This window comes from Diadema antillarum, unplaced genomic scaffold (genome assembly GCF_040938485.1).
Source record: "Diadema antillarum isolate AM-2024a unplaced genomic scaffold, OU_Dant_1.0 scf00000035, whole genome shotgun sequence".
Lineage (NCBI taxonomy): Eukaryota > Metazoa > Echinodermata > Echinoidea > Diadematoida > Diadematidae > Diadema > Diadema antillarum.
Window position 1 is genome coordinate 3,201,142 of NW_027270924.1, and position 25,109 is coordinate 3,226,250.

General features: G+C 40.0%; 1 protein-coding gene across 1 annotated transcript in view; it reads right to left on the minus strand.

Moving 5' to 3' along the window:
• Window positions 1-400: 400 nt before the first annotated feature.
• Window positions 401-25,109, minus strand: part of LOC139743941 (serine/threonine-protein phosphatase 2A activator-like) — a 35,904-nt gene continuing 11,195 nt past the window's right edge. The window contains exon 10 of the mRNA XM_071654411.1: window positions 401-1,283. The gene's annotated coding sequence lies outside the window, so the exon portion shown is untranslated. The remainder of the gene's footprint in view (window positions 1,284-25,109) is intronic.

The window sequence follows — 25,109 nt, forward strand, 5'->3', positions numbered from 1 at the left end:
ATCCTATGTACAACTATACTGCAACATTTTTTAATCACTTTTTGACACACAGACCTCTTTCTCCTCATGTTAAATTGCATTCAACAGCAGACTGCAATTTTCATATGAATTTTGATAACTTGCCACAGCCATACAAACAAAAATATTACTAAAATGATAATTCAACAATAGCAAAGAAACCTGTCTGAGAGATATTACCATCGAACATTTATTATGCAGACCCGTGCTTCACAACCTTTTGTACTCCAAGGCCTACTTTGGCCCCTACAATTTTGTCTTTATCAAGGTCTAATGATATCAAGTATGAATCTTTTCTTCTTCTTTTTTTTTTGGGGGGGGGGGGCGGGCTGACATCATAGACCATTGGTTGAGAAGTAGGGATGTAGATGACTCCCTCAAGTTTCACAGACTTGTTGAATATTGTTACTTCTTGGCATATTATGTTCCTGGGTACACAGGGACTTCAATTAGCTTTGCCAATGGAAATTGCATAATGACTTGTCCAGTGATACTGGTTTTTTGTTTATTTGTTGCTGTTTTGTTTTTTTAAGATCTAATTATTAGATTGACAAACTTAGCCTCTTCTGGTATTCCACTGAAGCTCGGTTCAGAATTCAAGCAGCAACATCCATGCTGTGAAGTTTACTTTATCCTGGCTTTGGTGCTTACTTATTTGATTGTGGGAATTTGACTGAGTTTTGACATTATTACAACTGCAATGCTGTTAAAATTATGTTTATCAACATATCATGAATACTATAATTGACATTATTACCACTGTTACTATGATTATCACCATCATTTCTTTATATTTCTTTCAGCATGATCATAATTGCCATCAATACACTGTATCAGCATCATAATCATAACTATGTCATCATTATTATTTCTGAGATACTATCATCACATCATATCAACAGTTACCATTATATTCTTTATCGTAATTTCATCATTTATAGTTTCATGAATGGTGTAACACTGCCTTCTTATTCATGCTCATTTTCTTTTTCTTTTTTTGTTCAAATAACTTTAGAAATCCAAACTTTAAAACAAACAGCAAAGTTCTTTCAAAATACCATCATGCAGCATTTTAATATAGGTTCTACCATTAAGGGGTAATTCTGCACTGGAATCACTATTTTAGGAATCCTCCTTACCTTCACAGATTTTATGAAAATTATCTAATTTTGATGTGTTTCATAAATATTCAGCATAGCACCTGTAGTGACATGTCATGATTTGCGTTGTCCGCCCTTTAGTGATGAATCCACATCACAGACTATCTGTGTAGAGAATAAATATAAAATATATATAAAAAAAGGATTCAATTCAAAGTGATCATCTGTGACAAAATATTACTTCAACAGAAAGAAAAAAGCAAATCAAAGCTGATAATCTTACCTCCGTATAGAGATCAAGTTATTCACTTGAGCAATGTAGCTGGCAATGACATATTGGCATAGTGACAGACGGAACTATTGTGGACCTCAGTATAATGAGACCCTTGGGACCAGGACAGTTTGTTATTTATATCAGATATTTTGTTATATCAGTAGTCAATCAGTAATACGAAACAAAGGAAAAAATTCAATGGGACCGGAGAAATTAGTTTGTTATATCAGGTATTTTGCTGTATCAGATCTCTTTATATCGAATTTCCACCGTTATAACAAATGTGTTGGTATCTTTCTGGTGCAGAAATTCCTGGAACAAGTGAAATGATATCAAGCAGAAAATCAGCTTTGGAAGAAGTTTACAACACCTTAAAAAAAAAATAGATAAATAACCACACGAGAAGAAAGAAATCACATGGTAATAAAAGGAAGTGAGGCCTGAACCAAAAATGAGGGCAGCTCTTTTTTGCAGGCGCAGGAAATATGGTTGGCAGCCCAGTGAATCATTCATCAAAGTTACCATGGGAACGGGATGGCGACAAGAATTGAAGAGGCGATGGTAAAGTGGCACGGGATAGGAAGAGAACTGGCTGATGAACCTACACCCCAGAGAGAAGGTGGATGCTGCCAGAATCTCTGACTTCAACAACAACAACAACACAACAAGTAAAAAATAGAAGGTAATGTCAGTAGCATGAGGACAAGGGAATATGGATGATGGTGATGTAAGGTACCAGTCACCATGGCAACTGGATGACATCAGCTAAAACACTGAGATGCCCTGGTAGGTACTATCGTGCAGATTGCTTTCTGTCACTTCTTCAAGCTCTGTGGCTGTGAATGGGACGAGCCAACCACAGGCCGGATGAAGGAGAATTCCTACGATGCTGTGCGAACAAACTGCCCTGCTCGTGTCATTACATAGCTAAACCATTTACTTCGCTCCTGGGTACGTCTCATAACACAACTGTCCAAATCCCATGAGCCCTTCCCTTTAAAGTTAATTCTTCAAGCTATCTCTGGCTTTGATAAAGGCAAAGTCACTAATTCATTAAAATTATAGATGCTACAGTCCCTATGTTCATTATGCTTCTTTCTTTTTTTCTTCCTTTGAAATATGCTATTTTTTCACTCAGTTCTTATTCTTTGGATTCTTGATTTTTCCTTTTTCTTTTTCTTCTCTTCTATTTCTTCTTCCCTTTGTTTCTTGATATTTTAGCTTTCATATAGTTTTGTCATTATTACTTTGTGTCCTATCTCCATTGATTGCATAGCAAATTTACATTGGTATTTTTTCCTGGAACCTGCGTTTACAAGCTTTGCTTTTGCAGTTCCATCATATTTCACAAGTTATAGAAAATTGTCTTATGTACGTTATGTATGTTGACACACTTTCTGTTCATGACCCGATTTATATCATATTTTGTATCTTGCTTGGTTTGCATTCTTTTTTTGATGTATCTCGATGTCAAGTGAAATATGAAAATAAACGTGCTGGAACTGTTCACTGTGTCTCGAGTGTAAGACCAGTGCAGTTCCAGTTATTCAATTCAATTCAATTCAAGTCAATTCAATTAAAAAAAAAAAATAAAAGCATTGTTCAGGAGAAAAGGGGATTGCTTCAGGATGAGAGAGAGAGAATGTCTGTCAACAAATCGAGGCAAGTCCCCAGACATTGTCTCGCACCATTTGTAAAAAGAGAAGTAACAAAAGTTTAGATGCTCTATGATCCTTGACTTAACGCTGTCTGATCTCGGGTGAGACTGTCTCAATCCCCTCGCTCCGCCCGTGATTCACAGGGAGGCGCAAGAGCGGAGACGGGGCGAGTCAAGACCATCACCCATCTCGACAGGAAACTCTGTGGCGGGTTCAACCCCTTCTGCATCCAACTCCCACGTCGGGATGAGGTCGCTAAATTCGGCTCTTCCCCCCACCAAAACCAATTCCCCACCCCCCCCCCTTCCCCCTTACCATTCTAGAAGACTAAGAAGACAAACTTGTTACTCATGGCATGAGGGAAGCGCAATTAGGAGCAGTGAAATGCCAAGCTTTCCATCACCCTGCCCGAGAAGGGATTAGGCCTATTGAAGGCCAAATGAGATGGGGGGGGGGGGGGGGAAAGAATCTCCTCTAAGGGATCATGGGATTGCTTGAGTCATGGTGGGCTCGGCGCTGAGACGGCTTCCCTTCCCAGGGTGAGCGATTTCCTACGCACACCTTGATGGAGCGGAGAAACGGGGGGAGATGAGGCCATTTCGTTTCGTGAGTGATACAAGCAACTACTTCCCTCGATAAGGTCCTAGTTTCGCCGGGTGACGTGACAGCTTTCACAAGGCAAAAAAACTGCTATTTCATACATTACAAAGACATTTGACACCAGCCCGAGTACACTATTTTTCTTTCCTAAAGGAAATATACAATATCTGTGCTGCTAATAATACCTGATGTCAACCCTTTTTTTTTCAATTACCAAGATGGACTACTGAAGTACATCTCTATGCATACTAAACTTGAGCTTCAGCCTTTATTTGGCTTTTTTTCTTGTCAAAAAAGACATGGTTACCTCTGAATTTAAAGGCATAATTTACCATTTGCAGATTTGAAACAAAAACCCAGCATTTGTGCGCTAAAATAGTTCCAAAATGTGAGTTAGGGATAGAAACAACTGCTGTAGAAATTTGAATCATTAAAACTGATTTTAAGTATTGTTAAATATACAAAATGCGAACAATAGTTATAATGACAATGTTTCCAGACTAAACCCTGTACAGTTACTATTTATTGAGAAAAATACAGATATCTCCTTATATTTTAGGCTTTATCATGAAAATTTTATACGATAGGATGTTTTGTGGTACAACAGACCTACAAAGTTGTACACATACGCATTTAATGTCATATCTTGAAAATTTTTTAATCACTGTTCCCAAAGGTAAACAGGACTTTTAACATTTTCTACATACTACTGAAACAAAAGTTATTTCTGATATCCGAAGTAGCTTGGTAGCGGCAGATTGCCCAACACATTAACACCTGTTGAATGCAAACTGGTTTCCAAGTATTGACATGTGCTGAACAGTGATTGGTTAAACCAGGGAGGTAATTAAACAGAGTTGCTCTTTATTGGGCCACAGGCAATAAGAAAAGAAAAGAAAAGAAAAAATAAAAAATTGTATGATGTGGTAACCCTGTGGCATAGAGGATGAGGCTCTTGTCATGTAAACAAGAGATTGTGGGTTCAAATCTGTCTCCATGCATGCATCTTTGGACAAGATCCCTCTAGACCCACGGGTTTAAATGGGTACCTGGCAATCATGGGGTTGGTGATACTTGTATTTGTTGGGCCCTCTGGGTAATGCAGTTTTAGCATTGCAGATCTAGGCTACTCACAGTAAAGTGAGCTCTCTAATCCCTGTGTTATATATATTCACTCTATGCTTTAACATCGTAGCTAGCACTGTTTGATTTGAACCCAAACGTGCGCCCATGTTTTGCAATCCCGCCGCATTTTTAATCGCTCTAAATCTCCATTGTCGTGAGTAACACGCCGACCTCCGCAGCCGACTAATCTGCGGTCGTGCCGCCGATATCGAGTGAGGAGACGTGAGCCATAGGAAGCTGCGAATCATGGGCGGAGGATGAATGTAGCGCGGGGAGGAAAAACACATTAAGGAGTTGTCATCCAGACACCATGTACTCGGCAAATGTCCTGCCCGCATTAACTCTGACAACTGCCAGCGTGGCGAATGAATATCTCGCCCTCGCTAACGTCCTTCGGGACTGAATTCGACGTCTTGGGCCTTGTTCATGCAGGCCTGGGAAGGACTGACCGTCAGCAGTAGACATCGGCTCAGCTGCTCGCATGAGGTGCTGCACGTGAAGGTGGATTGTGAGATCTATCCATTTACCCAGGGAGGGGAATGCGACAGTCACAAAAGAAAATAAAAAGCCATGTGAAAAAAATGGATGATCAAAGCCAGAAAAGATTACATCTGGCAATGTTGTTTTTTTCGAAGTGCAGCAGTACCGTATGCAATTATAACAGAAAGGGAGATCATAATGTATTATACCGAATACCATTTCTACCTCTGCCAGGTGAGGAGGTTACGTTTTCATCGTCATTGGTTTGTCTGTGTGCAAAATAACTAAAAAAAGCTGTAAACAGATTTGGATGAAACTTACAGAATGACACCAGTAACAGATGATTGAAATTTGGTAGTGATCCAGGAATTTTTGTGTATGTTATGAAGGATTTTCGATATTTTTGCAGGTAGGTCAATGTGAAGAGCGTCGCGCAGCTGAAAGTTGTTGACGTAACAAAAGGCTTCTATATTGGGAAATCGGGCGACTTTCAGCATGCATACACATTAGGGTGGAAATCACTGATCTCTATGGAAGAACAAGATCAGTGGTGGAAATGAGCTGCATGCTTGGCGGAGGTCTGCGCTCTCAGAGTGCTTCTCTAGTTCCTCATGAAATGCCCCTTAAATGATTTGTGTGTACCCCTTAGCAACATTGAAGAGACTGGTTTACTGACATGATGCAAGTTTAATAAAGTAGCATAAAAGTGGTATCACAGTCTTTTGTCACAGCTTGAGTTGGAACCAGGTGTGAACATTATTAGCTACAATAGTGTTCACAAATATTCGGGCCAGGTGAGATTGTTTATAACCAGTTTCCACGGCGATGAATGGCTATGATATCACATGTTGGTACTCTGTGGCATATCTCCCTGACAAAAGGTGATTCCTGATGACCACAAAGGCTGCTGTCAGCTACCATCTTTGGCAGCACAAGCTCCAGTAGAAGGTAGGCGGTATGCATTATGAAAGCTAATGCACTCACGCTACAAAAATAGCAAACGTAAAGAAAAATACATTCTGTATACGCCATATATTTCCCAAGTCTAAATTTTCGTGAATCACGACTCCCTGACAATTTCGCGAGTGGTTAAATTCGCGATAGTGGAGTCATGTTCTGAACGGAGAAATGCATACGCGTACGTCACATTCATATCGACATTAGAGTCAATATTTTTGTGTGTTTTTAATTTCGCAAATAGCAGCTGACTCGCGAAATTCGCGAAAATAAAAATCTCGCAAAATATTCGGCGCATACATTACAATGTATAACATAACAGTTATGCCTCTACAATGTACCTCCTTTTAAATCAAAGATGCAAAATAATATCACACACAACATACAATTTTAATTTTTGAGATATTTCAGTGATGCGCAATATGTGCAAAAATTTTGACCCAGCCAAAAATTTCCACTTTACAGTATATTTGAAGAGTTTTATCACAAAATGAGCTAAATCCATTCCTGTTAAGGTGAGATATTTTGTAAGTGAAGCTGCTAAAAACACAGAAAATAATAAGAAAATACAGGATATCTTTAATCATAACTTCCAGAATATTCCTTGTTATGCCACAAGTGAGGTATTACTGGAAAGGTTTAATTTTGCTCTATCTGATGATGGACTTACTTCAAAATGTTTTAAAATGGTGCTTGGCTCATTTCGCAATAAAATTCTTCATTTGAGAGAAGCACCCAGGCATGGTGGATGCTGTTCACATCCAAGACCTGTGCTGCTGCTGTATAAAATGTGTGTGATTCACAAGGTCAGGAATGACAGTGAGAGAAGTCTGAGGAAGAAGGGCAAACCATGAGACAACTGTCGCAAGAAAGAGGAAGTTCATAATAGCATTGCGCAGAGAGTTGCCTCTGCAGTGGGTGCACGGTGGAAGAAGATTGGGGTGCTGGTGGTGGGGGGGGGGGGGATTGTTGGGGGGCGGAGAAGGGATGAGTGGGGTAGGAACGAGGTAGGGAAGGTTAATGGTGGAGAAAAAGGGGGTATAGCTGATCATAACATAGCAACAGAGATGCACATACTAACATTCTCGTACCGATTACAATCTCTTCATTTTGAGGTCATCCTCGCGGGTAGATTTTCCACGCAAAACTAAAACTACAGCAACAAAGGAAAAGACAGCAGGAGTGGAGAGCTCACCTCGACGGATGTGACGGCGGGCACGGCTGTCGCAGCCGTCGGAAGTGAACGTCAAGCCCATTACAGAGCGTGCGACACGAAAGTGATGTAATAGAGATCACCGTCCGCGTTTAATTTTAGTAAACAACAAGTCGGAAGTGACTGCGCTTGGGAAGCTGCTAATTACACAAGCGATTGCAAAGCCCCCTCACGGCCTCGACAAACACAGCCGACAGACCTTTTTTTTTTTTCATAGTAGATCGGATGTCCAAAAACTCACGATCATATGGACTTGACAGCTTCAGATTTCCCAGTGGGTTTATTTTGTGGATAAAAATCCAGAAATACACTAATACCAAACCTTAGCTACTATCAATCAATAAAGTATGCCTCCTATGTGGGGGGAGGTTGGGCGGATGGAGCATGCCTCATTCACAAACTGCTCTATCCTGACAATCAACGCTCCCATTTGAAATTTCTTGTGGTGAGCATTCAACGTACTACTACTATTAAAGTGTGTTGTCCTTTTTAGGGGGCATCTTTTGAGAAGTTGATATGTACAATTTGCAAGAACACTATTGTCAAATGCTGTCACTTACATCAGCAACGATGCATCCAAAGAGCTAGACAGAAAGATCCGTCTGTCCGGAGGACTCTTTTGTATTTTGCCATTAACGCCGTCCTCCGTAGACAGACGGAAGGTTGTAGTACCCATTGCTGTGTGGATGTTCTTAACCACTGTCTCTATGGAAAATTGGGTGAGGTACCTCACCCTTCTCGATTGCGTCTAATTCACGGCCCTAGGTCGGCAAATTTAAGCTTGAATAGTTAAAACAACTATTCAAGAATAGACTACACTCACCAGATTAATGAATAATCCAATATTTCGGTCGAATTTTCAACGCAAAACACACATCAACCAGCCCGTCGCGTCGTCACGTTCAAACTGCAGAAACATACAGTATGAATCTATTAGCCAATCACATGCGAGGTAGTTTCTACGTGTTTTTTTTACTTAATGAAGTACCTCGCATGTGATTGGTTTACAGATTCAAAATGGCGACTTACAGCTAGCGAACGGCGATGTTGCGATATGGATAAAATTTCTGCATTATAACCGCGTTACTGTGAGTATTTCGATTGCAAAATGTGAGAAATTAACCCCAAATATTGCAGCATAATGTGTCATATCATGTCAAACTTGTTTGAATGTAAAAAAGCTGCCTGTAATTTGGTTTATCGTAACGTTTTATCTGTGCGCTACTGCCACACAGTAGCTGGCATCATTGACTTCGGTCTGTATACGGAGGGGATCCGTGAAGCCAGACGCAGTCTCCGCGGAACATTCCCCGACGGACAGATACAGACCGATCTTTCGGTCAACCAAAGAGCCTGATTCATATGGACAAGTTGGTTATGTTAAGACATGGAATCATCGTCCTTTATCACAAATTATCTTTCAGTTACGCATGAACAGCCAAGAAAAAAGCTTAAAGGGGACGGCTAGTAACTGATCAGTGGGAATCAGTGGGAATGCTGGGGGATGATTGTTTCAATCCTTGTGGGATTCATTTAAGAGCACATATATCTATTGTTGTGTGAAAATTATTTGCTTCAGAATGGTCTCATATTCAAGAATTGTGCATTTTAATGTGTCTAGGTTAGCATGCCTGTACAGTGATGGGGCGATCGTTAACAGGCCGTTAACGATCGCCCCCTCGCTGTACAGACTATCCTCATGAAAAGGGTTAATTTCACATCTCATTCTCAGCCTACTGCCCTCTATCTCCCCCCCCCCCCTTTCATCTATAATTAGGAGAAGCCATACAACATCCCTCTGTTTACTGAACTACAGTGACGTGCATGTAGACCTTCATTGCTGACGGATGTCCGCTTGTGTAACTGGAAAAAAGTTTATGGTTGGATTTCACCAAGGTAGTCTGAACTTCCATATAGCATTTGCTAACAGACATCCTATAGTAAACACAGGCTGGACTACACGTGTGGGAAGTACGTTGATTTTGTGCTTATTCAAGTCCACAGACTGCACTCGACCAAAGATTTGGTTTCCTGGCTGATTTGTGATTTCCGGCCGATTTGTGATTCCTGGCCGATTTATTTCAAATGGTAACGAAACCCTTCAGACAGTATCCCTATAACAGAAGACATGTACACTGTATGTTTGTATAATGCATACCAGCCAGACCTTGATTTCACTGAAGAATGGTGAAAGTCGAAAATTGTGTGTATGGCTTCAGGGCAGAGCCCAAACTCTCTTCAACCCGTCCAACCTAATGGCAAAACCCTTCATCAGACAGTATCCCTATGAAAGACGACAAATATGTTTGTATTAATGCATAGCAGACCTCAATTTCACTGAAGAATGATGAAAATAAATAATGTGTGTATGGCTTCGGACCATGGTCCAAACTCCCTTCATTTCGTCAATACTAATAGCAAAGCCTGTTTGTCGGTGGCCATGCATCCAGTCAGTTTGGTGACACTGCCGAACGTCAATTTCCTAATTTTTCCTATTTACCTAACAGGGTTAAAACAGTGGCCAAACTCTACCCGTCTACATTGGTCTGCACGAGGCGGCTACATCTCGAGACTCGGGGGAGACTGTCAATTAGTCAACATTACTCTGCATCACTTGCAACACGGGGTCACAAACACTCACATGGCAAACGGAAGCGGCAGGTTTTTTTTGCCGTCGCAATTTTAATCTACCACCTCCTTCACTATTCCTAACTGCCACCTTGCTCTGAAGTCACATCCCCCCCCCCCCCGAAAAAAAAAAATCCACCATAAATCAAAAAACTTGACTACAGCATATTTACCCTTGACACCAACTCTTTACACACAATTTCCAAATTTTTCATCTATCCTTTCCAACTCACTTAACTTTTGCATATCTCCCTGCACCCCCATCCCTCCCCCCCCCCCCAACTAGGTTTTGGTTTTTGTTTAATAATCCCCTTCCCAATGTCATCTACCCGCCCTACATCTCACTCAACTACTGTTCATTTTCCTATTACTCCACTTCTAATTAACCCCTTCCCTACTTCCTGTCGTGTCTGATTTTTTTCCCCCCTCCTCTTCCTCCTCCTCGGTCACATGCACCATGATACTGACGGCGACTTTACCTTTCTACATTTACAAAAACAAACATTCAATGTCATAATGACTTCAACTTTACTAATCACCACTATAAGCTTTTATTTTTACACTTTATACACATTTTTTTCTGTCAAATTTCCTTCTCTCGCCCAACCCCTTGGTCACAAATTGCATTTCAACTCATTTCCACACAAAGTTAAAATAACCACAAGCTGTTGTGCACAAAGAAAAATGTTTTGCACATGTATTTGCAAAAAAAGAATGAAGTAGAAGTGGGTAAGCCTCTTAAGGCATTCATGCCATCTATCCCGTCCTCTGGATATACTAAAAATATACTCTGTTGTATGTACTACTTTCAAATTTACAAGTGTTGCATGAAAGTCTTCTTATTGTTCTGTCACTTGCAAATTCTTTTCCACACTTCCCCTTTTACAAGCAAGTAGAGGTTAAAGCCAAAACATAATTCTGTCAAGGGCTCAAAAATAATCTTCTATGACTTGGAATTTACTTCAAATACATCGAAAGGGTCTACCAAGAAACTTACCTGGCTGACATGAGTTGCCAGGATAATGAGTTGTTTTGGAGTGTTTTGAGATCAAAAGTGTAGTATGATTTCGATTGTAGTACACGACTTTTATTCCAGATGAGCCTTCCCCTTTAAAGATAATAAAAAGTTTTGGTACCTCAAAAGCTTCCCTGAATTTCCTTGTCTTGGTTTGTGTTTCAGGTTAAAGTACGTTGTCTGTGAGAATTACTCGCCCCAAAGTGCTCTCATGTCTTAGTAATCATGCAATAATGGTTTCGTACCAGAGCCAACGCTGTACAGCGTCGATAAATATTGTACGAAACCATGGACTGCAGCGTGCAGCCCATTGTACGCATAGCTAACTGCGACCAGCAGCCCCATACGCATAGCGTAATAGGGCTTCGCATTGTAGCATTCAGGATCATGACAGAATTAGTATCGCGGGTAAATGTCAACTTAAAATCCAAAAATTTCTTCGATTTGAAGACTTACCAATTAAGTTGAAGTATTGAAAACAGGCTTCGAACAACGTTTGGTTCTGCCAATAGCCCCTTTCTGTTCGAATTGATGACTGAATGTGACTCGGTCGAGAGGACCTTGGGAGAGCTACTAGTACATACACTGGATACCATGGCCAGCGCATGCGCACACAAACATCTTATCCGTTCATGGATTTGAAATTTGTGTGCATGTGATGTGTTCGCATGCACTGGCTGTAGTATTCAGTGTACTGTATGTAGCTCTCCTAAGGTCCTGTCGACCGAGTCACATTCAGTCCTCAATTCGAACAGAAAGGGACTATAGGCAGAACCAAACGTTGCCCGAAGCCTGTTTTCAATACTTCAACTTAATTGGTAAGTCTTCAAATTGAAGAATTTATGGGATTTTAAGTTGACATTTACCCTGCGATACTAAATCTGTCATGATCCTGAATGCTACAATGCGAAGCCCGATTACGCTATGCGTATGGGACTGCTGGTCGCTATGCGTATGGGGCTGCTGGTCGCAGTTAATTGCATGATTACTAAGACATGAGAGCACTTTGGGGCGAGTAAGTCTCACAGTGTTAGTTATATGAAAGGTACTTTAACCTGAAACACAAACTAAGACAAGGAAATTCAAGGACACTTTTGAGGTACCAAAACTTTTTATTATCTTTAAAGAGGACCTCCAGATGATCTTCAGACTTTTACATTTGAACAACTATAAATTAGTTAAACTGAGTGCAGAGTTTCAGAATTTATAGTGATTGGGATGAGGAATGAGAATGTTTTCAAAATTTATAACAAATTGCAATGAACAAGGATGATGACATGGCAGCCTCACCATAAGAATGTATGAGTTCGGGCTCACTGGAAGCAGAACAAAAGAAGAAGGCATGCATAGATTTTTCACAGGTGAACCTGTTGAGCAAGTGGTATTGTAATGGAATTACACTGCTACATTTCTGAAATATATGAGGCTCTGATGTCATCAACACTGTTCAGTGTAATTTGTTTAAGATTTTAAATTCATTGGTTTCTCTGCTCAAGGACCACAATAAATTCCACGAATCTATACATGGAGCTGTCGATTTATGTACTGCATGATGTGAAATTATGAAAATCGTCCGGAATGCCCCTTTAAACAACCCTGTGTTCAGCATCGTGGGAAGTTAGAATGTAACGTGATGATCGATCATGCCCTTGCAATCATATTTCCCAACAAGTCGCATGCGATTCACTCTAGCACGGAAGATCACTGGATATCGCTGTGGCCTGATTTGTTAATTACTAATAATCAATTATGGAAATATTGGACTTTGGCAAGCCTTTTCAGCCAAAATATTCTACATTTTCGTCGTTAACCAACTGAAATTGTGTTGATACAGCATTACTTCGCACATTCTTATGCATATTTGTACACTTTTGAGAAATAATTGACACTCAGCTTGCACATAGAAAACTATGTCTTGGCTTTAACTCTGACAAGCTCCCATCACTTTGCAAATACGGATATACCAGCGGGAGACCGTTAATTACACAGTATCACAACGCATGACACAACGTCATAGGCCAAATCCTTTTTAGGGCTTTGAGGAAGTTGCGATTTCTCTTTATGGAGGTGAAGGTGGGGGGGGGGGGGGCGAGAGAGACAAGACGTAACAGGGAAGTCAATGTAGAGCTGAAGTAATCGGGGTAATACCCATAAAGTGAACCCCGAGAGGTGGTGACCTCTAAAGATTCTGTTATCGTCATTGAGACTTCCTCCCTGTGCTTGGGGTTTATCCGTATCTTCCTCCGTTTGCAAACCTGGCTCCCTTTATGGCTCGGATGTTGGACGGGGTAAGAGGATGGGGAAAACGTTGACGGGGGGGCAAAAAGTGGAGGGGGGGGGGTGTCGGAATTATACGAGGGTGGGTTACTAGCGTCTCGGATTAACCAAAGTCTGTCTGACATTTGGGTCGTAGCATTTTGAGGTGAACTTTGCAGAGCAGTGCATGAAAGGTGTGTGTATGTATATGTGTGTGTGGGGGGGGGGGGAGGGGAGAGTGGGGTACAGATTGATCCAGGAGGGTTGGAAACTTTGCCTTGGATTAATGAGTGGCTGAGTTGATCTTCATGGAGAGGTATATATGGGATAGGGCAGGATTAAGAGGGTGACAAAAGAGATTAACAACACAGGATAAAAATGTCATTTGTAGACACACACACATACATGTGCATTCCGACACACAGAAAAGGGCTAATGGGTTCGGGTTTCCAACTTATTTTTTGTGAGATAATGAGAAACCCCTTTTGTAAAATGAGAGAGCATACAATTCTAAGAGCCACTCAAAGTTTATTTGGTGAAAATTGGTTTTGAAATGGTTGAGATTTCTACAAACAAAGAGGTCCTAATAAAAGGTGGGACCCATCTTTTATAAGGATCACTTTGTTTTCCTTTGTTTTGGGGTATCTCAACCATTCTAAACCTGGTTTTCAACAAACTTTGATAAATTCCTCGTAGAATTGTATGCTCTTTCATATTTCATAGGTGGTTTCTAATTATCTTGCAAAAAGTTAAAATCTGAATCCCCCATCTCAACCAAAACTATACCATCCATTTGAACTTAGTAGAGGGGTGTTAGGCAGGTGTAGAATTGAGAAGGAAGGGAACAGGTTTCCAAACAAAGTTTGAAAAGTTTACCTCCCCCTAAGAACAGAGGCTAAGCTGCTCTTGACAGAGAGGAATACGGGAGGACCTAGGGTTGGGTAGGGTCAGATAGGGGTGAACAGGGGAGGGATTAAAAAGTATCCACTTTGAACTGGACAGCCGCTGAGCTTAACTCAAGGGGTTCGTCTATAAAGGGTTGTGTGGGAGGTTAGAAAGGGGAAAGGGATGGGGCCACGGTGTAGCATGGAGGAAGTCTGGCTGGGATGCTTCAGACTGGTAATGGGATGGATTGTAAGGCTTAGTCCAAAGTCGAGAGATTGGCCTGTGGGAGAGGGCTGAAGTGTGGTGTGCAAGTGAGGGGAGGGGAATTATCTACCAGTTTTGAGAGCAAGACATCTGTGTGAAACAGGTGCACATGGTACAGGTGGTATACAAATATAGTGGAAGCATACACACAGGGCAAACACACATTGGACAAGACAGGATATATTTCACATACATAGTGGGAAGGAACTGGAATGTCTTTAATTGTTTGAAGAGGGAGCCCTTCCATCTATGTGACACAGGCTGTGTTCACATGGTCACAATGTCACCAAAGACAGACAAATTAGCTCATGGACTGCAAGTCACATTTACACAGTGCTGATCACTGATGATAGAACTCATAGTTAGCTAGCAACAAGCTACACCCCTACAACTGTATGCAATATAGATATGTATACATGTACATATTTATTCATCTATTTACAAACTCTCGAAGTGACAGAAAATTGCATTGTGTCTCTCTTCAAGCTCCCGCTTTTGAGATGAAATGAATTTGATCCACAAACTAAGGTAAAATCTTTATCTGCATTGCATTTGACAAATCAGTAAATGATTGGGTCTGAAAAATTAGGAGTTGATTGGGTCTGTTACATTTCAAACTACAAAAGGCAAAACTTTTTGTGACAACAAAGCAGGAGAGACAGGGATGCAGAGGGCTTAATGATATTCCCTTTGTCTTTCTTAATTGGTGGTATTAAGTTTGAACACTCAGCAATCCACTAGAACAACCTCGAGCAACACCCTCAGATTTAGCGTAAAATCCAGGCAGCTCCCAAATTTTCCATGGCGCTATTCAAAGGAGGGTGCAAGAACTCCGCCCCTCACGACACACCCCTTCCGCTTCAGGACTTTGAAAAGATTTCGCAGACTGATTACCGCCACAATGCAGTGTCATCCCGTGGGATGGTTTAAGGGTAGCTTTTGTGATTTATTGCCCCAAACACCCTGACCCCATCACCCGGGGCCCTCCCTTCCTGTGACTTAAAGGGAAGGTAAACCCCAAGAGCAATGTGGATTGAGTGAAAGCAGCAGCATTAGTAGAACACATCAGTGAAAGTTTGAGGAAAATCGGACAATCGATGCAAAAGTTATGAATTTTTAAAGTTTTGATGTTGGAACTGCTGGATGAGGAGACTACTAGAGGTTATGACGTATGAGTGGACAACAATACCAAGAAAATATAAAGAAAATTCTGCAAAAATCCATTTTTCATGAAAATTACAAATTCCATCAACTTGATATTGACATATGTTAAGGGTAGCAATTATTCTTCCTGCTTTCTGAAAGCGGTTGGTCCATTGCTCTTTCATAATTCTAGAAAAGTGAATTTTTGTTGAATTTCCTTTATATTTTCTTTGTATTGTTGTCCACTCATACGTCATATCCTCTAGTAGTCTCCTCATCCAGCGGTTCCAACACCAAAACTTTAAAAATTCATAACTTTTGCATCGATTGTCCGATTTTCCTCAAACTTTCACTGATGTGTTCTACTAATGTTGCTGCTTTCACTCACTCCACATTGTTCTTTGGGTTTACCTTCCCTTTAAATCTATTTTTTGTGGAAAAAGTCGATCTACCAAGGGGCACAACTCTGTTTCAATAAGTTTCACAGGGCAAAGATAGAGATACATGAATAAAGAAACAACTTGAAAAAAACGCACATAAACTAGGCAATGTAAAGTAAATTGTGAATTAAATGCTTTGTTTGAAACATGCACTAAGTTCAAAGAATTCTAAGCTCAAAACATATATGCTTAGTTTCAAATGATCTTGAAAATAAAGCATTGGACTACTAGTTTTTGTTTTGTTCAAAATGTATATCTAATCTCTTGCTTTGTAACCTCGTCTAGTTATATCACTTGTAAGTCAACATAGAGTTAAATTTTTACTTTTTTAAATTGCATCAAGTAATTTACAAGAGCAATATAATTGCCTTTATTCTATGTCCTTAACTCTTTGCAAAGTAAGATCTCAAATGAAAACCCTTTTGATTTATTGGGACAGTTTTTAACTGTTCAAAAACGTGAGAAAGATTGTCCCCACCACCTTCTTTCATAATAAATAAATATACGCTGTAGCTATCATTTGGCATGCTGTTCTTGCTGTTCTCTTTGCTTTCATTATCACAATTATTGTTCTCAATATCATTATCATCACTATGATGATGACGATTATCAAAATTTTTTGACATCTGGTTAACATTTCATGCAAAAAGCTGTTGTTACTTGCCATAATTCAAAAGCTTATCAAAGAACATGACAATAAATTTTACTATGTTGATTACTATTATTTCTGGGGAAAATTTATCAAAACTCTCCCATTATAAGATGTTGCTAAAATGAAACAGACACTTTTTTAATGAGTCACTAGACCAATGCATTGTGTCACACACACAAAAAAAGTAAACCCTGTCTTTTCTGGGGTTTTTTCCCTCTCTTATTGCAGAATGCCACACACTACTTTGAGAGCCATAATGGGCAAATGGCCGGAACGATGACTGAAAAAAATTAACATCTGCTGCCCCTCTACGGTGAGACAGACGTTTTCACATCCCAAAAAAACAAAATCCCACGAGGAATGAGTCGCCGCAAATTTTTCAGGGTGGCTACTGGATGGGCAAAGTTTCAGGGTCACGACCCCTTACTCAGAGGGCAGCAATGAGTATCAGAAAGAAATTCAAAATAGAAAAGAAGTGCAAAAATCTGCATCTGATTTGCCAAGAAATACATTTCTCTTCCAGGTTTTGGCTGGATCGATTTTGACCTCTGCCAAATCTAGGTAAGATGGCTTGAGGCCAATTTGAGGCGTTGTGCACTTTTCGCATTGTATTCGCCGATGCACAAGCTACGGGGTGTTGGCAAACGAGATCTTCGACTTGAGCTTTGGCAGCCAATCACAGTATTCACATCACTGACCCAAACGGACTGCATTTAAAACAGATACATGTCAAATTCATGCGTTATCATCTGCAGCAACATTTGGAAGAAAACTGTCTTTCAATGCACTAATTCATTACATCTTAATTCCACTGCACACTACATGATCAGACTGGTCGCACGACTAGAGAAGCGAGCCGGGTCATACGACCAGTCTTACGACTTGACATTGCGCACCAGACGATCAGAATACACAGCTAGGCTTACGACCGTTCTGACTGCTGTACATTCTACTGTAGCATGATTGGCTAAAAATTCGACCGGGAAATCATGGCAAAGTTGTGTAGTGCATGGTGGCCTTTATTGTAATATTTTTGAAAAAAAAAAATATGATAGTCTTGTATGGATACAAGCATCATATATATACTGTATTTACATATCTTATATGTTATCTTTTTTCCATATAGAACAGGGATTGCAGTTAGAATGAAAGAGAGTGACTGAAGTAAATCTACATGAGGCTACTTTGTACAAGAAAGGGCCTGAACTTTGATACTACAAAGGCCTGAATTCAGGCTTTTGTCTGAAAAAACTGGCATCCCTGATAAGAGTCACAACGCATCACTTAAAATGTATGATACTGATTGATTCATTTTTCCCCTAACCATATGCAGCCGCAGCTTCATCTTTGATGCCATCCTTCCGCCATGTTGAAAAAAAAAAAAACAAACATTTTCATCTCAAGTGCCCAATGACTGACCCTCAAATCTAAAATATCCAACTCACTCATGGAATGTCAAAAAATTCCCCCATGATATTTCTGTCTTCATGAGTAACTTTCCCCCGCCGGCATTTCTCGATGATGTGAGTCCCGTCTTTCCCGAATCTTTGTGATGACTGTCGTCGGGTCTGATTCGTTCACCCTCAACTGATTCCATACGGCTGGAAACGTGCTTCCTTTGACCTCTGCAAATGTGCATTTCATTAATATCAAAAAAACGTTCTGACGTCCCCTGGCAGGCCCTGCCAAAATGGCACTCCTTCGATGCACACCAAAGATAATGGCTCTGGAAGACTGACAAGAGTATTGGCACTTTCAATGCAACAGTGGGCCAAACAAGATATGCTGCTGAGATGAAGATCTGTGCTGAGAAGTCATAACTGCTCTTTAAATTGGCACCACATTTTAGATGATGAAAATTAACATTTCCATCTCAAAAAGGCAAATTTGGGGAATTTCTTTTCTTCTGATTATGTGTAGATTTAATGGATGTAACCAGCTCCATCTAAACTTCTTCCAATACAGGAAATGCAGGAAACTCAAAGTTGCCAATCTAGAGGGTATAACAGGATAATTTCTACATCGCAATTGCTCAGGCACTTTATGGGTTAAAGCATATGAGAATCTGTAATGAGGTGGAAAGCATTCATGCAAGAAGGTAAATTTCCTCATTTGCAAACAAAAAAGTTGGTAATTCTCTGAGAACTCTCATGATGTTGTGGATATGAGGGTCATGGCCATCTACAGGATGGAAAAAAGATGATAAATTATATCTGCTGTGGTCGTTGCCACTACACTGGACAGATTTCTCTCCTCTCTACTGTTGGTCGCGGCGTGGAGTAGGGGAGGGAAGGGGGGGGCGAGATGGCACCAAGCACAATGTGAATCATCAAGTTAAACTAGATTAGCTGGAAGGAAAGAAGGAAATGTGTTCGATGCTGATTTTGGCGATGCGTCGGAGCGATAAGAAGCCATCAGTGAGGACCGAAATCAAAAGCGAGATTTCTCAAGGACAGAGGGCTTAATCGGGATGATTCCTCCTTTCACAAACCAGTAGAAAGAATCATGGCTTCCAAGCTGTTTTACATATAAATGAGGTGGTTTCCCTGCTAATGCAAGTATATGAGTATCATGATACTGCACAACAGTCATCAAACAGACACAACTAAGTATCTTCATGATATCTATCGTTAATTAACCTGACCTACATAAGCATTTATCTGATGAAAGCTTTGAAACATGTTGAATAACTGGCACTCTAAGATCGCAAACAAGACCTAGCTATCGTGAAGATAGAATGCCTGGGCCAGGGTTGGGGGACATGACTGGTAATCAAATAAATGTCTTTGCATTGATTGCCAAAGAGCCAAAACCTAGTTTGTACATTGAATCTTCTGCCCGAAAAAAACAACAAAGCAAAACAAGATTAAACAGATAATAATCAAAGTTAACAAGAAAACAAGTGAAGTGCATTCCTATACAAATGAATAACTGAGTAACTTTTCAAATGAATAATGTAATCAGTTAAATCAATAAGCAAATAGATGAATACATAATTATATAGGAATAAAAAATAAATGAATAAATATATGAATAAAGAATATCAAACAGGTATCTAACATGTAATTGTGCATATGACCGGTCATTAATAAAGTACATTGACTCGTCATTTGCTATTTAACATCATGATGGCGACTGGGCGATATTTCATTATTTCATTTACTGGGAAAAATGGATTTAAACTGCCTAAATTTGAAATTCTTTCGATGACAAGTATCTGCTTCATCGTTTTATAAAACAAACAATACACATAATTTTGTTTGGGCATTTGTATAATTACCCAAACTCACTACCTTCAAAACAGCTGAAACACTGTCAGCTATCGCCTAAAGCATGTTAGACAGTTCCAAAGATATATTGTACCTTGTATGGGTAATTTTCTTACTAATGCCCTCAGTAATGTGCATTATTTGTATAAAATCATGAAGTAATGGTAATATTGGTGCACAGTGGTTTGAGGGAAGAAGGCTCTGGACTCCTAAATACAAGGTCCTGGGATCAAATCCCAACTGGCACATCAATCTTTGCACAAACTGTCCCCCTCCCCCCCCCCCCAAAAAAAAAGTGTCTCTTCTGGACCAAGGTGATAAAATAAGCATCCGACAAGTGCGAGGTTAAAAATTGGGTCCTCAAGAGAACAGAGCTAATGACTGTGGAGCTTATGGTGGGGTAGATAACACCATGTCAAAATTTCTTTTGAATTTTTTTTTTTTAAACTGACAGTGTCAGTGGCTAGCTCTCATCATTTGATAGGCAACTGTGCTCCAATGGTTGCGACTACCCAGGAAGACAAAAGGAAATGAGTGTGACTAATTACGCCATGCTACGGGTCGTAGAGGGCACTTTCCTTAGTCACAGTTCATCCACATTTCAAAGAAGATCACCTTCCAAGAACCAAAATTGTATGAAATGAAAGCGAAGAAAGGCGGTGAATCATACCAGTTAACAGACAACCTTACAAAAAAAAAAAAAAGGAAGTGAGGAGAAGACACAGTCTGGTCAAGCAACTTTTACATCTTGGCCCGAACTCCTCTAGTTTTCAAAGCATAGAATGTCCCTGATATCGCAAAGTCTCAAAATATATGCTTTAATGAGTCTGCGTAATGTGTATCAAGGGTGATATGTTCTTACACATCCAATGAGACAGAGGAAGTCAGTTCCATCGAACAATGTCTAAGGAGATCACATCTTCTTTTTGTCTGGCAACAAAATCAGCCACAAAAAGGAAGTTCTACATAAGCCCAGTGATGGCCATGAGGCTGCAATACATATGAAGAACTGCTAAAACTATATCAAATTGAACGCTGTTTACAGATATTCGAACAGTCTTGACGACTGGTAGCAACTATTTGAACATGTCAGCTGAAAATTCTCCTGATCTGTTGTAATCACTCCACTGATTTTACTGATTTCTTTGAAACACTAGTTCACTATTTGAGCGGGCAGCTAAGATTCAAAAATAGATTGCTATGCTTCCTTTCATTTAGCGCTCCTACATTACTTTTTCGGGCCACCAACATTTCAAATCTAGTGACTTTAGTAACTCGAGCGGGCCACCAGAGGGAAAAGTTAGCATCAAGCTCTATGGGTATGTTTCACATTGCCTAAATCTGTTTATCCCCAGAATATTTCAGTGTTCTCACTGGAACGATAAACTGATTATAAGGTTTCCCTACTAGTTGCTGTTTTTTTTCTCATTTTTCCCCCCTCTTTTTCAAAAAGAGAGAAATATATCGCAACGATCCCGAGCCCAAGATAGCAAGCTTTAAATCGGTCTCCCCAGATGTCTCTGAATTTCTCACAGGATATCACGAAATTCGCATAATCCACGGGAGATATCAGCAAGATTCACTCATTGTCACTGCTCGCCATGGCAACGCCAAACACAGGAAATTGACTCAATTGAGGGAGAAAGGCATTCGTTCGTGATTTCAAGCTTCTCTGGGGCCTCTCGGATGATTCGAGCAGCAATATTCTTGAGTCTACAAGCCACTTGTCTCAAAAGAACTAATAAACTGCACTTGTAGAATTAGCTGCACCATTTTTTTTTTGTGACAACTTCAGAAAGATGTTGTCTTCTTTGTACTTTAGATCATGAAAATTTGTAAATGTTTTCCAGTTTAATCATGTCACTAAACACTTGAAATGAATCACCCTGTAAGCTAATGGTTGCTTGTTGGAAGGGTTTAGATAGTCAAGTTTCTGGTACTTTTAGCAGCGATACATACAATATGGTCATTTTTATCAGAACCATGATTATAGCCGAGTTGGGTAAATGGTATTCTCTTACACATCAGCACAGGTATTGAATTTGTTGTAAAACACACGGAAATTCAAAAGCATTTGTACCTGAACCAGAGATAAGATGAGAAAGTGAAGGTAGAGATGAAGGAGAAGAAAAAAAAATGAAGAAAGAAAGAGAGATAGATAGATAGATAGATAGATAGACAGACAGACAGATAGACAGATAGATAGACAGATAGATAGATAGATAGATAGAAAGATAGATAGAAAGATAGATAGATAGATAGATAGATAGACAGATAGATAGATAGATAGAGAGATAGATAGATAGAGAGATAGATAGATAGATAGATAGATAGATAGATAGATAGATAGATAGATAGAAGAGCAGAATCTTGATAAAAGACGGAATGAGGTTTCAGGCTCACAAGAGCACGAGATTTAATTTTGGAGGATAATCTTGAAAATAATCAAATTTTAAAATCTACTATACATTCATTTCAAGGATGACTTGCTTCATCTGGAAAACATAAAGACAAGAAGTGGAAGACTTGAATAAAACATGCAACATTTCTCTGGTTTCCCTAATCAATATTTCATCTATCTATACATATTCATTATCTATCTCTTTTTGAATGGGCTGGGGTCAAATGAAACCATAATGGAATGATTCTCAGAAATAAGTTTTGTTCTTCCTCCACAAATACACAATAATCCACATCACGAACTTTGTGTTCCATTAGTTCTGAACCTTGAGGTGAATAATGTGTTGGCAATGGTGCTAATTATGTGTCTCCCTTTCCCATGGAAGGGGGGGGGGTATAGTGTGAGCAACAGTATTTTGACACTGTCTTCAAAGGTGCTCAATTGATTTGGTACAGATGAATGAAATTTGCCTGATGCAACAAGAAATAGAATGTCAAGAAACTGAGATATGTATGTACACGCACATGCTATTCATGTCTGTAAATCATCTCTAGTTCCCTCTTGACTTTTTTATTCATTCATTTATTCATTCATTCATTCGTTAATTTATTTTACCTATTTATCTGCTTATCTATCTATCAATCGTACTATTTATACGTATATAAAGACGGAGAAAGAAAAAAATGTGAGTTAGTCACAGTGACACCAGACTACCTATCTATTCATCCATCTGTCTATCTATCTACATGTATGTATGTATGTATCTATCTATCTACCTATCTATCTATCTACAATGTATCTATATCGCTATCTATCTTTATGTACATAAAGGGGAAAAGAGAGAGAGAGAGAGAGAGAGAGAAAATGAGTGAGTTATAGTCACAGTGACACCATACTCCTGTGTTATTGGGTAGGCTGTCGCCACAGGAAAAACACAATTACACAACGCCGCAGGGGAAAGGAAACGTCACAGACAACATGATTGGTTTGTGGTGAAAGCGGTATTATTGCCCCGTCTGGGCAACCCCGGTTTATTTTTGGAGGGACAACTTTTCTAGCAACATTGCACTCTCCTGTGTGGGCATGATGGAGAGATGAGCTAGCCTTCGAAAGAAGGCTGACGCAACTTTGGAGCAGTATCTGGAGGGAGGGAGGGAGGGAGGAAGGGGGGAAATGCATGGGTGGTAGTAGTTCTATTTCCACCTCCCCCCACACAACTGATGTCATGTGTAATAACCCGTAAAGTCTTGGGGATATTTGCTGCAGAAATCATCGTTTAGTCATCCTTAAATGGGCAACCCTGAATTTCCCTGCACATCTTATCAATGGAGAACGGTTACCTGCATCTTCTTGGATTCATTTAATCTGCACTAAATCAAGGGGAGGGGGAAATGCAAACAGGAATATCAACTTCCATCTTTTAATATCTAGTCGCCAATTTTAGGATCAGTTATGAACCTGGTGATCTAAGGGCTTTTGATACATGAGCAATCAAATAAACAATTACATATGACCAAAAGAAAGCTTGAATGACAGAGAAGATTACTCTTTGGGACCTGTAAAAATTTTGTTGTATTGTGTTTTGAAAAATCAATTGAATACGACGAAACTTTGTACTTTCGGTCAACCCCCGTTTCAATGATTGTTTGTCATAACAATAATCTCTATAACATAAGTCCACTGTGTAAAACAACCTTGGAGGTTAAGATCTGCTCCAAGCCTAAAAAGAGACTAACAGATAGGCATTCTATCCAAGTCCATGTTGCATGAAATTTATTCTGCGCATACAAGGGAGGGGGTGGGGGGTGGGGGTGGGGATGGGGGTGGGGATGGGGGTGGGGGATGATAGTCCCACTGCTTGGAGTGAAACTCCTGCTCCAGCTAGAAGCCAGTCACTTGTGGTAGGAATTAAAGAATACCATATCACCACAACTGAACAAGATGGTGCTTGATAACACTGCCTGGGCAGCGATAGAGGTACACTATTCCAACTGGTATTTGGTACCAGCGAAATTTGTAAAAGGCAATTAGTTGTCTGTCTTCCACCTCAAGAAAACCTCATGCATAACAACTATCCTGCACAGCAATAGGAGGATTATGGGATAATGTCAGGTAAAGAAGGTTATTATATGTACTGATATTTGGTAGCAGGGGGGACTTTGTGAGACTACCGGTACCAATTTGTCTGTCTCCTACTAGGCAAACACCATGCATTACAACTCTCCTGCACAGTGATTTATAGACTTATTTCTCTTGGACAATATCAGGAAAATCTGATTATTAAATCGACTGGTACACTTGTATTTGGTACCAAGTGAATTTTGTGAGACAACCACCTTGCCTGCCTCAACATGCCTTGCAACTCTCTTGCACAGTGCCTCATAGGCTAACCTTCTCTTGGACAATGTTAGGTGACTGGAGACAGCATTTTTACTGATATTTGGTACCAGTAAACTTTGTGAGATACTCAATTCATCTTTGTCCCTCTTTAACGACTTCACACATCACAACTCTCTTTCATGATGACTGATGGACCAACCTCTTTTGGAACAAGTCTTAGTGAAAGAGGCTACAATTTGGTCATAGTAGCTCAGTGGGTAAGAAAACACATTTTAAATCATGGGGTCTCTCGTTTGAGTCCATTGGTCGCAGCAGTGGTGCTCCTGAGCAAGACATCTTATTGTCACTGCCTAGTCTTTCCTCAAGGACTTCAAGCCAACCATACCAAAGC